The sequence below is a fragment of the Meles meles genome, chromosome 2 (assembly GCF_922984935.1).
Source record: "Meles meles chromosome 2, mMelMel3.1 paternal haplotype, whole genome shotgun sequence".
Lineage (NCBI taxonomy): Eukaryota > Metazoa > Chordata > Mammalia > Carnivora > Mustelidae > Meles > Meles meles.
In genome coordinates, this window is record NC_060067.1 from 96171941 (window position 1) to 96185088 (window position 13148).

A 13148-nucleotide genomic window follows, 5' to 3' on the forward strand; every position below is an offset into this window, starting at 1 on the left:
TACTCCTTCTTTTCTTCTACCATTTATTATGGTCTAAAATGTTATTATTAATTTTAGGAGTCTGCAACTCACTAATATTGCTTCAAGTTTCCTATTGCTCATTGTTGGCTTTTATTGAATTCATAATTCATGTGTTTGACTGGCACACATTTACCACAGAAAACCTTGTCTCGAACTTTTCATTTTTACCCAATAGAATCTTTTGGTACAGTGTCATAGCTGCAAAGTGGAATTTTACTCTCGAGTTTCATGGAAACAGTCCAACTGTACAATGAAAGATTATGCAAATCCTCAAGGAGCATCTAATCAATCACCTTGGTGTGAGAGGAATGCAGCTGATCGCTGAATTAGCTTCTGTTGGAATGTATTCATGTGTAACATCCCACTGACTGCATGACATCACAACAGCTCCAGGTCCTTGAAAGTCTTGAGGATGATTAGCTGAAGGAATTGGCTGTTTCTGCCAATCATAATCCGGCAGGGCTGCCTTTATAGTTCTGGAGATGTGAGAGAAAGAGGGAGGGAGGGAAAGACCGACTACAGCTAAACAAGGAGCACAGCAGCAGTAGCAACAGCAGAGCAGAAGCAGCTGGTATTCCGGTGATTAAATAGTTCTCATAGCCTTTTTGCTGTACTCGGTCCGCTCCCTGGTGTAATTCTCGTGTCCAAGGAGGAAGCTGCATTTTAACGGTGTGCTGAACAGAGGTTTGAATCATTCCAGCTGGCTGCTTGTTTTGAAAAGGACAATGTGTGTATAAATAAAAAGAGACTGCTGGAAGAGTTCAGATACTAGGATTGGAGCTAAAAAGCGCTCTCGGAATATTGTTGAGGCAGATTGTATGAACTGAAAGCTCCTTCTAATTAACCTGGAGCCGAGTGAATCTGAATACTGGATATCTCACTTTCTAACTCGGGATAAATTCAAGTTAGGATAAGAACAAAAAAAATTGAAATGCTTCTCTAGGTAAGTTATTGCTTAATTTGCTGAAATTGAAGTGTGTGCAATAAATGAATATATTTTGCTTAGCTATGTAAACAAGTTGAACACAATAAAGTTTTATTTGTGAAAGATTTATGTAGAAGCAGATGATAGTTTTAGACCAAATTCAATTTCTCTGTTCAGCATGTGTGTGCTTATCTGTCATTACTCTTCATAGAAGTTATATTTGCACTATAAATGGAAAATACAGTCCTGCCTAAAAAAAGAGATAGAACCTGAAATATTTTTAACTGTTGTCAGAACATTTGCGTAATAAACAACTCACTTGATAACAATTTTAGCCTTTCATATTGAAAATGCCCGTTTTACAAACTCAGCATTCAAACTGTGTTGTTATAAATGTTTCCCTGAAAAGTGTTACTGATAACATGGCATTCAAATTGCTCAAGATGGGAACTCCTCTCTTTGGGACCTGAGATTTATAGGCATGCTCTGTTCTAATGGTCTGCTTTAGAAAAACAGCTGTCACAGACATTTGAAATTGTATGATACAGTCATAAATTGCTTTTAAAAAATAGACGCTTTTCTACTAGGTCCTATTAGGAAAGAAAAATAAATTCTTGGAATAATGTATGTCATATGCCTATGCCTATTCCTTAGATTCTCAAGAGCACAAAAACAGCTTTACGCTGTACCTGTAAATACCTCCAAAATCTTCATATACAGATTAAGTTGGAAAATAAGAAAAACTATTTAAATACGGTTTTATTCATCCCTTCCAATATCCCTGTTAGAGAATGCCAAATGAAAAGGAAACCTTAAGCCTGTATTTTCTTTATAATGTGTCCTGATTAATAAGCTACTGTATTTTTCAGAGTTATCATCATGGCATTTTCAAGTGATGATAGGTTTTATATACTGTGAGTTCTAATAAAACTCTGAAAAAGTTTCAGTAGTTTACACTCTATTATGTCTTTTTCAAATTCACCTTCTGCTTTGATGATGTCTTCTATCAGAATATTTTTCATCAACTCAAAATCCTAAACGTTTAAACTAAATTGCATACAGTTATTGATGTGTTTTCTTAATGATTTTAGTAATTCACTTTCTCCCCAACCTCATGATTCAAATCCTGAGTTTCTTGCCACAAAAGGAAATTAATGAAGACAAAAGTTACTGTGATTAGTTGAATTTCTCCAAAACTAGGAGGCAATTATTTTTCTCCACAGATTTAAAATGTTTTTGTTTATCTCGAAATAATAATCTTAAATTCTTCTGTTGAAAATACATCAATTAGCTATTTCCAGATGCCAGGCTGATGCTATGTTGGTCATGTATTCTTCATGAAGCAAATGCATGTAGAGAATATAAAATCAAGCAGTTTAAACCTTCAACTGGAATTCATTTAAAAAATTAAGTGATTAGTAAGAAATATGTATTTGCTACTTACCATTTATCTCAATAGGAAAATGGGTATCAATACCATTTAACATCTGCTGTGACATTTTTATAATAATAAATCCTGTGGCTATTTACCTTATAATGATTAATATCACACAGAATATGATAGAAGTCTGATGATAAGCTAAGAGATTTTTAGAAACTGAACATTAAACAGAATAGTCATTTTTTTTACTGTATCTTAATGACAATGATCATAACTAAGATTGATGCTTAGAATCCTTTGAAAAAAAATGTATTGTGTATGATTTAATAACTTTAACATGAAAATTACCTCTTTTAGAGAGAAAATATAGATGCAATATACAAACTCAGGCATCATTCTAAATTTTTTTAAAAGGCAACTAACTGAAATTTAAATAAAAAGTTTTTTAAAAACCAAAAACTTCATGAGGATTTTGACATTTGTTTTCTTTTTAATAACTTGCAAACATATATAAATTGCATTTTGTTTTTTGCCAACTGAAGTTATTCTCAAAGAAATGTGTCCACTTAAATGATTTTCCTTAAATATAAAATGAAGTAAATGGAAACTATTTTATACATAAATATTTAAAATCATAATTTGGAATTTCTATATGTGATAGAATAAAAATACATGTTTATATATGTATTCACCTCAACAAAGGACAATCTTTTTCATTTTGTATGAGTATTAAAACCATTAAAACTATTCTCCTACCCAAAAATAATTTTGTAATTGGATTTAAAACAAAGTCAGTTTCTTAGTTCAAGTCTCAATGCTAACCTTACTTCCTAAAAATGCTAAAGAAATGCTTCTGAACCAGTGAAATATTTGTCCTCAATAAGTCTGATGTTTATATGATCCCTTTGCACATTCTGTTTGAATGGGAAGGGTGCCACTGAGAATAAAATCCAAAGATCAAACTTTCTGTGTTCCCTGAGTAACAACTCAGGGAGAACAGAGAAGCATTTAGCATGCTTTGTTCAAACTAGAAGATTCTAGCTGATGCTGCCTCTCCAGATTAGGAAAGCAGCTGGGGAAACTTATAAAATAATGCTAAAATATCAGCCCTGGCTGGAAGCCAAGACAGAGGAGCTGTGCACCCAGAAGGCTAATTCTTTCTGGGCTAAATTCATTGATAATGCATTATGTTTAAAGTCTAACCTGAGGTGTAACTTTTTTTTTTCTCTCTAGTACAAACCATGGGACATTCAAGAACAAATATACATTTTGACTAGAGTAACTTTTAAAGTAATGAAGTTTTCTCCTGTATAAAGTTTGCTGTAACAAAAAATGTAAACAAATGTAGCAGAAACTCCTATGAAATGCAGTTTATACTTAAGATCAGAAAAAGAAATAAAGATGAGATGTATCATCTAACCATTATCTTGGTGATGGCAGAGTGATCAGAGATGCCACCTATGGATACATGTCCAAAGGAAGAAGTGGGAAGGTTTTATGAAAGTAACTCAGTAAAATTTACAGTAGAATTAGACATACTAAAACAGTTGTAGCATATATCTTAAGGAGCTAAAGAACAAAAGAGAAAGTTAACTCTCAACCATTATGTACTCCAAATAAGTAGGAAAAAGGAGAACCATGTTGTCTGTTGATTTATTTTAAGTTTATGAAGTGAGAGAAATGGGTCAGGTGTCAGACATAATGCTACTGCCTTCAGCCATCGTTGAATAACATTTAGCCAACCGTTTTCTTTAACACATCAGGAAACTTTCACCTATGCTGTTACAGAGAGTGTTAAATGCACTCTTTTTAAAGTTATTTCAGCAAGGCTCAGAAGTTAGAGGTGTCAATGGCAATACAGAACTTTTATAAAAACAATCCTATTTCCAAGCTTCTTTTATCTCAATTTTCTAAGGAATGCTATCACATCCTAGAGTTGACAAATCTAGTTTCTTTTAGAATAGTATTGAATTGATAACAGATTTTTCCAAAGCCCAAAATAGTCTGGTAATGAAATCCAAACACATCAGTGGCTTTGTACATTTCAAAACAGATTTTTTAAAAATGTGAATAGTGAGGCACCTGACTGCCCAGTTAGTAGAACATACAACTCTTGATCTTGGAGTTGTAAGTTTGAGCCCCAGGTTGAGTGTAGAGATTTCTTAAAAATAAAATCCTTAAAAAAATGTGAATAGTAACTCTCTCCACTCCTACTGATGTAAATGTTTTCCTTGATGTATTTATTTCCTTGCCCTTCTTATAATTTGTTTATATTCATGATTATCCATATAATTCAGGCCGTGGAAAAGATTATAACAAAACAACCTGAATATAATAAGCTAAATGTTCCCTTTCAAGTGACACATTAAGGAAATTTGCATACATAGCCTACTTCAGAAATATTTTTTCAAGAGATATACTTAAGAATACTTCATTAATACTAAATGATAATTATAATTAATTAATTAGAACTAAGGAAATATGTGAGAAGAAAATAAAGATTAAAAAGATTATGTTTGAATGCTTGAGAACTTAATTTGATGATGTTCTCAGGGTATCTTAAAAAACAAAAGTGATAACTTCATTAAATTGCAGAATTGAGACTTCTGTACCAGTCTCATTTTTTACACTTCTTCGAAATTATTGTTTTAAATATTTGAAGTGCTCAATAAAAGGGCAACTTTTTTTTTCAAAGATTTTATTTATTTATTTGACAGAGAGAGACAGCGAGAAAGGTAACACAGGGCCGGGGAGAGGGGGGAATAGGAGGAGAGGGAGAAGCAGGTTCCCTGCTGTGCAGGGAGCCTGACGGGGGGCTCAATCCCATGACCCTGGGATCATGATCTGAGCCGAAGGCAGACACTTAAGGACTGAGCCAAGGTGCACCAAGAGTCAACTTTTAATAAGCTAACACACACACGTACACACACACACATGCACAAACATTTCTTTTTTTTTCCCTCCAAATTAAAAGACAGTGCCCTTTCAGACATTCTACCATCAGGTGAACTTGTGTTGTGCTTTATTTAAAATAGTTAACCTCCATATTACAAGCCTTTAATGGAATTTGTCTTCATACCTTGTGGAAGCTGAAAGTCAGTTGGCCACGTTCAGTATGTTCAAGCAGAAAGTAAATGTAGATACACTTCTTTAATCACTGTTCATCTGCTCCTTTCCTCTTTTCTTTCTTTTTCTCCTTTTTCGTTTTTCTCTTTCCTTTCTATTTCCTCCTTTCCTCTTTCTCTTCATTTTCTTCTCCCTCCCTTTTTCCTTATTTATTTCCTCCCTTCTATCTCCCTGACTTCCTTCCTTCCTTTCTGCCTTCCTTCACTCATACCTTCCTTTCTTCTCTTTATTTTCTGTTCATTTTGGCCACATCACCTTCAATGCTCTCTTGCAAAATCCAGGAGTAAACCACTCACGTTTAGCATAGTAGTGATTATCTAATGGCCCAGTTTGAACATGGGAGTGGGTGGGAAAAATGCACATTAAAAAGTGGCTAAACTACACTGAACAATAAAAAAAAGAGGTAAGATGGGATGGGAAATTCATGTCTAAGAAGTAATGATGTCAACCTTAAAATATTAGCTGTTCTCCCACCTGTGAATTTCCATATAATTTACTAAATTCTTTAAGTAGAATCCCTTTTCTTCTTTTCTATATACTTCCCTTTCACTGACAGTGGAATCTTTCTCATGCAGCAAATGCAGCTTAGTTGCAAAAATAAAATAATAATACATGTAAATAATCCTTGTACTGATACTTTAAATCCCCACAAATCATTTTTATATTTAGTAGTTTAAACATAGTAGCATTCGTATGCAGCCCAAAGGCTGACTGCTATACTAATGGAAGAAGGAGAGAGAAGGGAAAGCTATTTTGCACATTAACATGCTTTGGCTTGACTCCATTCCTTAATCATAAATTCAATTGTAGACTGCTGATCCACAGAATTTGTCATATTTCATCAGACATCTCAAAAGAGTTCTTCTTAAGGTACTGAATAGACTTTCACACCTACGTAAAAATCACTTAAACCTCAGGAATAAAAATAGCTGCACTAAGGATTAATACAAGGAAAGGAAACAGATGCAGAGATGCATATGCTCTTGTGAACACATATAAAAGTCCTAATTCTATTCATTACTCTAAAGTGCAAATGAGTAATGAGAATTAAAATTTAATTATCTTTGTTTCCCTATCAGTCTTTCTGTAATAGTTATGTCAATCCAACTGATACGCATACTATGAAAGGTAAAATAAAACACAGGCAATCATTTAAAAATTCTTAAGTATTACGGTTCCTGATATCTCAGTTTGCAAAGCTGCTTTCCTTGGAATAGGGCATTTTCTTAATAACCACAAAAATGATGCTCAAATTGGTCAATTGAGGTTTAACTCAACTTAGTACTTAAGTTACTCTATTTTTCCACCTGGACATATTTTTCACTTTAAATAGAGAAAATGGCTTTTCATTTTTGTTCAATAATGTCTATAGTGATAATGATAAAATTATCTATTATTTTAAATATGTGCCAGACATCATTCAAGATATTAGTGTGAAGAAAATAGCTCTCAGGAGGCTTCTCTTGGGGGGGGGGGTGGGGAGAGAAGCAGTAAACAAATAAAGATGCTATGATAAGGCTGTAAGTACTTTGAAGATGAATAGATCAAGGTGGTGGGTTAAAGGGTGTTAGTGAAAGCCCTAAGAGCTGGTCAGTAAATATCTTTCTGATAAACTGACACTCAGAAAACCTATTTAAAAGTTATATGCCAAACTGAGAATATTGCTTCAATCTTGTAGAAAAATGTGACAAAGAGCAACAGCTTACTATAATATGATAGCTGACAAAGCTGAATTTTTATTCTGCCAATTGATTATTATCTTCAATTCTGTGATTGTTTGGTAAAGTTTAGGATATGGCACACTGTTTAATGCTGCTTTCTCTGTAAAGCAGAAAGACCATCAGTTTTAGAAAATGTAATTCTCAACTTTGTTTCTACTCTTTACATTTTTAAGGTATTTAAAAAGTAGTGAGTAAATATTTCAAATTATTGTATCTTTCCCTAGAGCTTGAAAGTCAATGCTATTATTGAGACTTATGTAGCAGAACTTGTCCCCTGTCTCATTCTCACAAATCAGTGGGTATAAGAAACTGTATTCCAAAGATCACTCAGTTGGCTGGAGTAATAGACTTACATTGCTATTACAGAGGGATAAATGTAATTATTGAATTTTTTAAAAAAATTCACCAATTACAAAAGTATTTCAAACTCAACAAGTATCAAAAATATGATAAGGCTATGGACATTGGGGAGGGTATGTGCTATCGTGAGTGCTGTGAAGTGTGTAAACCTGGCGATTCATAGACCTGTACCCCTGGGGATAAAAATACATTATATGTTTATTAAAAAAAAAAATTTGGAAGGGGAGACGAACCATAAGAGACTATGGACTCTGAAAAACAACCTGAGGGTTTTGAAGGGTCAGGGGTGGGAGGTTGGGGGAACAGGTGGTGGGTAATAGAGAGGGCACGTTTTGCATGGAGCACTGGGTGTTGTGCAAAAACAATGAATACTGTTACGCTGAAAAAATAAATAAAATGGAAAAAAAATATGATAAGGCTAATAACAGTATTAATGAAACTTAAAATGAATTAATGAAATGAAAGTACCAAAGTCAAGGAAACAATGATCAGTAATCTTCCTTTGCAGAGGTCTGACAGCCTATTTGCCAATGTCAGGTTCCTACCATCTCATATTAGGAGCAGTCTTCCCTGACTTTCTTCCTCCATGGTAGATCATTGTTTCTGCTCCTCTCTCACAGTTGCATTATGGTACCTATTACCTTAAGGTGTAAATACTGTATATGTATCAGCGCCCCCAGTTAACCAAAATATTCCGATAGCAGGACTGCTTAGGGAGATCTTCACCTACAGGCAAATAGCAAGCATTTGATAAATGTAAAATTTGAGGCACGTTGTATGAGCAACAGTTGAGGAAACAGTTTTTAAAGAAAAAAAAAAAGGACTGTTGAAGAATAGTATAATCACTTTTACATGTTGCAGAGGGTTTTTTTTTTTTTTAATGAAAGGGGACTTTGTTTTATATTATATGACACCAGAGGACTAATATATGAAAGATATTGGGAGGCTGTTTCTATGCAAAATCAGGAAATTAGGAAGAACAACACATCCTAAAATCAGTGAGATTCTAGTCAGTCAAAACAACCACCTATCATATGATCTCCCTGATATGAGGACATGGAGAAGCAACATGGGGGGGGTAGGGGGATAGGAGAAGAATAAATGAAACAAGATGGGATTGGGAGGGAGACAAACCATAAATGACTCTTAATCTCACAAAACAAACTGGGGGTTGCTGGGGGGAGGTGGGATTGGGAGAGGGGGAGCGGGCTATGGACATTGGGGAGGGGAGGCGAACCATAAGAGACTATGGACTCTGAAAAACAACCTGAGGGTTTTGAAGGGTCAGGGGTGGGAGGTTGGGGGAACAGGTGGTGGGTAATGGGGAGGGCACGTTTTGCATGGAGCACTGGGTGTTGTGCAAAAAGAATGAATACTGTTACGCTGAAAAAATAAATAAAATGGAAAAAAAAAAAAAAAAAAAAAACAACCACCAGGTTGGAGTGCTACTTATCCAGAAGACTTCTCTAGAAGGTATTTCTTCCTTAGTAGGACATGGTTGGTGAGGTTTCTTATGTTTTTCATTATGTAACTATAAAAGACTGTGGATGAAGATTTTACAGTGATCATGCTACCCACCTAAAAACAAGCTCTAGCGGTTGGTTCAAAGATTGGTCAACAAATTTCAAGTAAATAACAATCGAGTAAAATTACATATCAGGAATGTATTTCCCAGGACATGTTCTAGAATGCAAAAGCAACTTTTCACAAAAGGGTAATTTTACAAGGTGTATAATCTGTTGGAGATAATAAAATAATAATTAAGTGAAGGATTGATTTTTAAAAATTTAAATATATTAGTTTTGCTACTCTTTTGAGCCAGTCCAAGAAAGAAAATTTCTACAGATTAGATGCATGAATAAGAGAGATATTTCTAGCCTCTATGAACTTTTAAAAGATAAAGAATATAGAGATTGTTGGGCTGAGTTGAGAAGTTTAAGCCCTATTGGAGAAGAATTGCAGTCATGTAAACAAATGCAAATTGATACAAAGATGAATTAGCATTATGACATAAGAGAAGGCAAGAGGTAATGTTGAATTCCACCAAAGTTGGATTCTAATTCTAGCTTTGCCCTCATGTGTAGTATAACCTTGAAAAATCTTATTAACTCTTCTGTGCCTCAGATTCATGATCTGTGAATGGAGATAATAATACCTACTTCATAGAACTGCTGGAAAAGCTAAATGTGATAATAAATATGAAGTTCCTAGGACAAAGTTGGAAACATGAGAGGTGTTAAATTAATGGAATTAAGTATTAATTACATGCATCAGTACTCTGACTTTGGCCTGCAAGGTAACATTTTGTACTGATTTAAAGCAACCCCTAGTGATGAGTATTGACTATTTTCAATCCCCTTCACTTGTAGGTAATGATCTAAATCACCTTTTTGCACTGTCTTTCCTGTATTTTTATTATATATGAATATTAGCAATATTAAGTGAAACTTAAAGGATCAGAGATCATTGACTAACATTTTAATCTGACTCATCAGATTTTCAAAAATTAACTCATATTCAGATATCTTGAGGAAAACAGACCATAAACCAGAGGAAAATACCATCAGGAAAAAAAGTGCTAAATAGTTTATCTTAATTTTCTGGCATGCTGGTGTAAGGAAAAACGGGTTTAGAAGAAGACAAGAAGGCAAAGATTCAGAAACTGAAGCTGGATAAAATTAAAACAAATACACATGTTACTTAGTTTGCAATTTTATCTAGTAAAACAGTAAAAAATATTTCAAGTGGTGTCTATATTGATATATTTTCTAGAATTATTACAAAAGTTACTTATGAATGTTTTAAAAGAATGCTAGGCACTGAACCAAAATAATTCACTTAGGATGCCTCTTTGGTAGAAATACTGGGGGTTATAAAATGTAAAACATTTTGTTGACCTTCAAGATATCTCTGGGAGAAAAACAGGAATAGGGAAAATGAAAAAAAAATGGTTTGTTTTACATGTGAAAACTGCAAACATGAAGAAACTATGCTGCTACAAAGTTGTATGCAATTATTTACTTCAAATTTCTTGAACAGTTTTCTGACCAAGAGCTTGTGCAAGTTGTAGGTGGGTAGAATATTCATTCTAGAGGCTTCTCCACACCTCTTGCACTCACACAGAGAGAAACACAGGAAAGCTTGTTAACTACTACCTCATTCCCACTAATGGCAAAAATTGCTTCCACAGAAGCCTCTGGACAATAGATTTAACTTCTCCGAATTACTAATGTTGACGTAGACTGAGAGTAAAAAAGATAGAAAATATATTTTAAGTTTTGCCCCAAATGTGTTAGTGTCTTAAATTGACCTTAAATTTTCCATACGTAAAACAAGACCACTCCTCCTATTCTTTTTTCCCCAAGATATTTTGAAGATCAACAAAATGTTTTATATTTCAAATTCTTGCAATATTTTCTATCAAATAGGCTTGCTAAGTGAATTATTTTGGTACAGTGCCTAGCATCGTTTTAAAGCATTCATAAGTAACGTTTGTAATAATTCTAGATTCCAGTCATCAAGTATTAAAATAGGAGCAACTCGAGAAACATTGCCTCTGACAAGTAACAGAATGCTTGAAATCACTCCAAGTCTCTCCCCATAATTTTTTATTATGCTTTTTTCCAAACTTTCAGAACTATGCATCCTGGATTAGTTTTGAGTGGGAGGAGGAAATTCTATATGGGATATATTTACATATGACCACCCATTTTATTTCTGGTTGATGGCCAAGCTGGCGTTTTATTCTGCAGTATCTAAAAGTTAAAAGAACATAAAATATGAAGCAATTAGATAAAAAAAAAAAGCACAGATTATCAGTGAAATTGAATGGAGCATGTCTCCCTTTGGTAAAGAATTATCTGACTGCTTTGTGCTGTGTAAAATCATGAATGCTCTGAAATAAGAGAAATATGTAAAAGATGGAAGTCGTAACTAAAAGATTTATAAAATCTACAGTTATGAGATTAAATCACCAAAAGAAAATGATCAGTATTTCCAATTCGGTAGAGTTCTTTATGAGTCTTGTGCATGGCAATGAAATTCTACTTCTTGATATTTAGGGTTCCAATGCAGAATAGTGGCAATGGAGGAGGTCTAGAATCAATCAGAAAATGAGGGTTCACTTAGCCATGTGAAGTTGGACAAGTTTTGTCTTCTATGTATTAAATTTTCCATTTATTCATTCCTTGAGTTTTGCCTTCCATGCATTAAATTTTCCATTTATTCATTCCTTAAGTTATTTGAATAATAATTTGATAATTGGTAATTATATCTATTTATACATAAGGTATATATATTATATATATACATAAAATAAAGGGGGCCCAGTTGAAAAGGGTTTATTATTATAACAAGAAGCTCAAAGTCAGTAGTATGTGTTTCACACAGTACTATCCTGATAGTGAGATAATATAATGGAAAAAACAATCCTTACTAGAACTTCCTATAAACTAGATAATAAACAACAGTTATAGTGCCCCAAGCCAATCTAAATTTTCTCCAGGCATTTATGTATTAAACTGACTGCATTAGGAGTTCCTAGATAAGAAAGTTGGTGGTAGAGAAATGAAGGTTGAGATAAATGAGTTTTAAGAGGTAATAATCTTTTGTTCTTTCTGATGCAGACAAATTCTATGATAGTGACCAAGTGATAGCTTACCTAAATTCAGTAAAAGAATAATTAAAACATCAAAAATATGTCTTTTAAGAGATGCTAGACATTAATGTAACTTGTGAATGTAAATGTTGTACTGTTAGTAACATACTCTAGTCACAGAGATGACTAATATATTTCTTTTTTTGATTAATATATTTCTTATAATTTATAGTTTAATAAATTCTGATTCCTTTGAAGTTAAGCTTCCATGTTAAATATTAGGCAAAATTATTTTTCTTTTTCTGCTACTCAGTAATAGGTCAAGAAGTACATTTCCACATTATATTTTCATTCATTCATGTCTATACCTTAGAGTTTCCTTGCCTATAAGAACATGAGGGCTAAGTGAACATTTTATGTTTCATGGATAACTTTTTCCATGATTGTCTTCTGAGACAATTAACAAGGATGCAGAACCATACTAAATATAATAATGGTTTTTTTAAAAAAAGGATTATTGAACTAAACCAAAGCAATTACCAGTCAATAGCAATCATTTTATTGCTATTGGCTGTAAGTTGATTTAACTAAAATGTATAAAGAAAAGCACAGAAAAAGAACAGTGCATTGGGATTCTAAGGGCAAAATTGGTCATCACTCCCTGCCTGATCCTGGATCTTGGTTTTCTCTTCTCTTTCAAGTCTCTCTTTCCTCCTCAAAATCCAACTCTCTCATCCATCAGTGATTAGAACAATTGACTTCCCTTTCTATATCCTCTCCTAATGAGTAAAGAATCAACAGGACTCTTTCCTTTCTCTGAAATCTTGTAGCATATCTTTAGAGTTCTTTCTTTGCTGATAAGCAGGTAGTCCTCATGACATCAAGTTTGTGTTCCTATGAACTCTCTGACTTTTTTTTTCTTTTTATTTGCAGGTTTTCTGAACTTGTTCACCACCTACCACCTTCTCAACTCACTTTAATCTTTTATTTGACTTCATTACACCAATGGGCATTTGC

At 33.6% G+C, this 13148-nt stretch overlaps 1 protein-coding gene across 1 annotated transcript in view; it reads left to right on the forward strand.

The window, feature by feature from the left end:
* The first annotated feature begins 575 nt into the window (after positions 1-575).
* LOC123937021 (bifunctional heparan sulfate N-deacetylase/N-sulfotransferase 4) overlaps positions 576-13148 on the forward strand; it is a 293098-nt gene continuing 280525 nt past the window's right edge. The window contains exon 1 of the mRNA XM_045997495.1: positions 576-964. The gene's annotated coding sequence lies outside the window, so the exon portion shown is untranslated. The remainder of the gene's footprint in view (positions 965-13148) is intronic.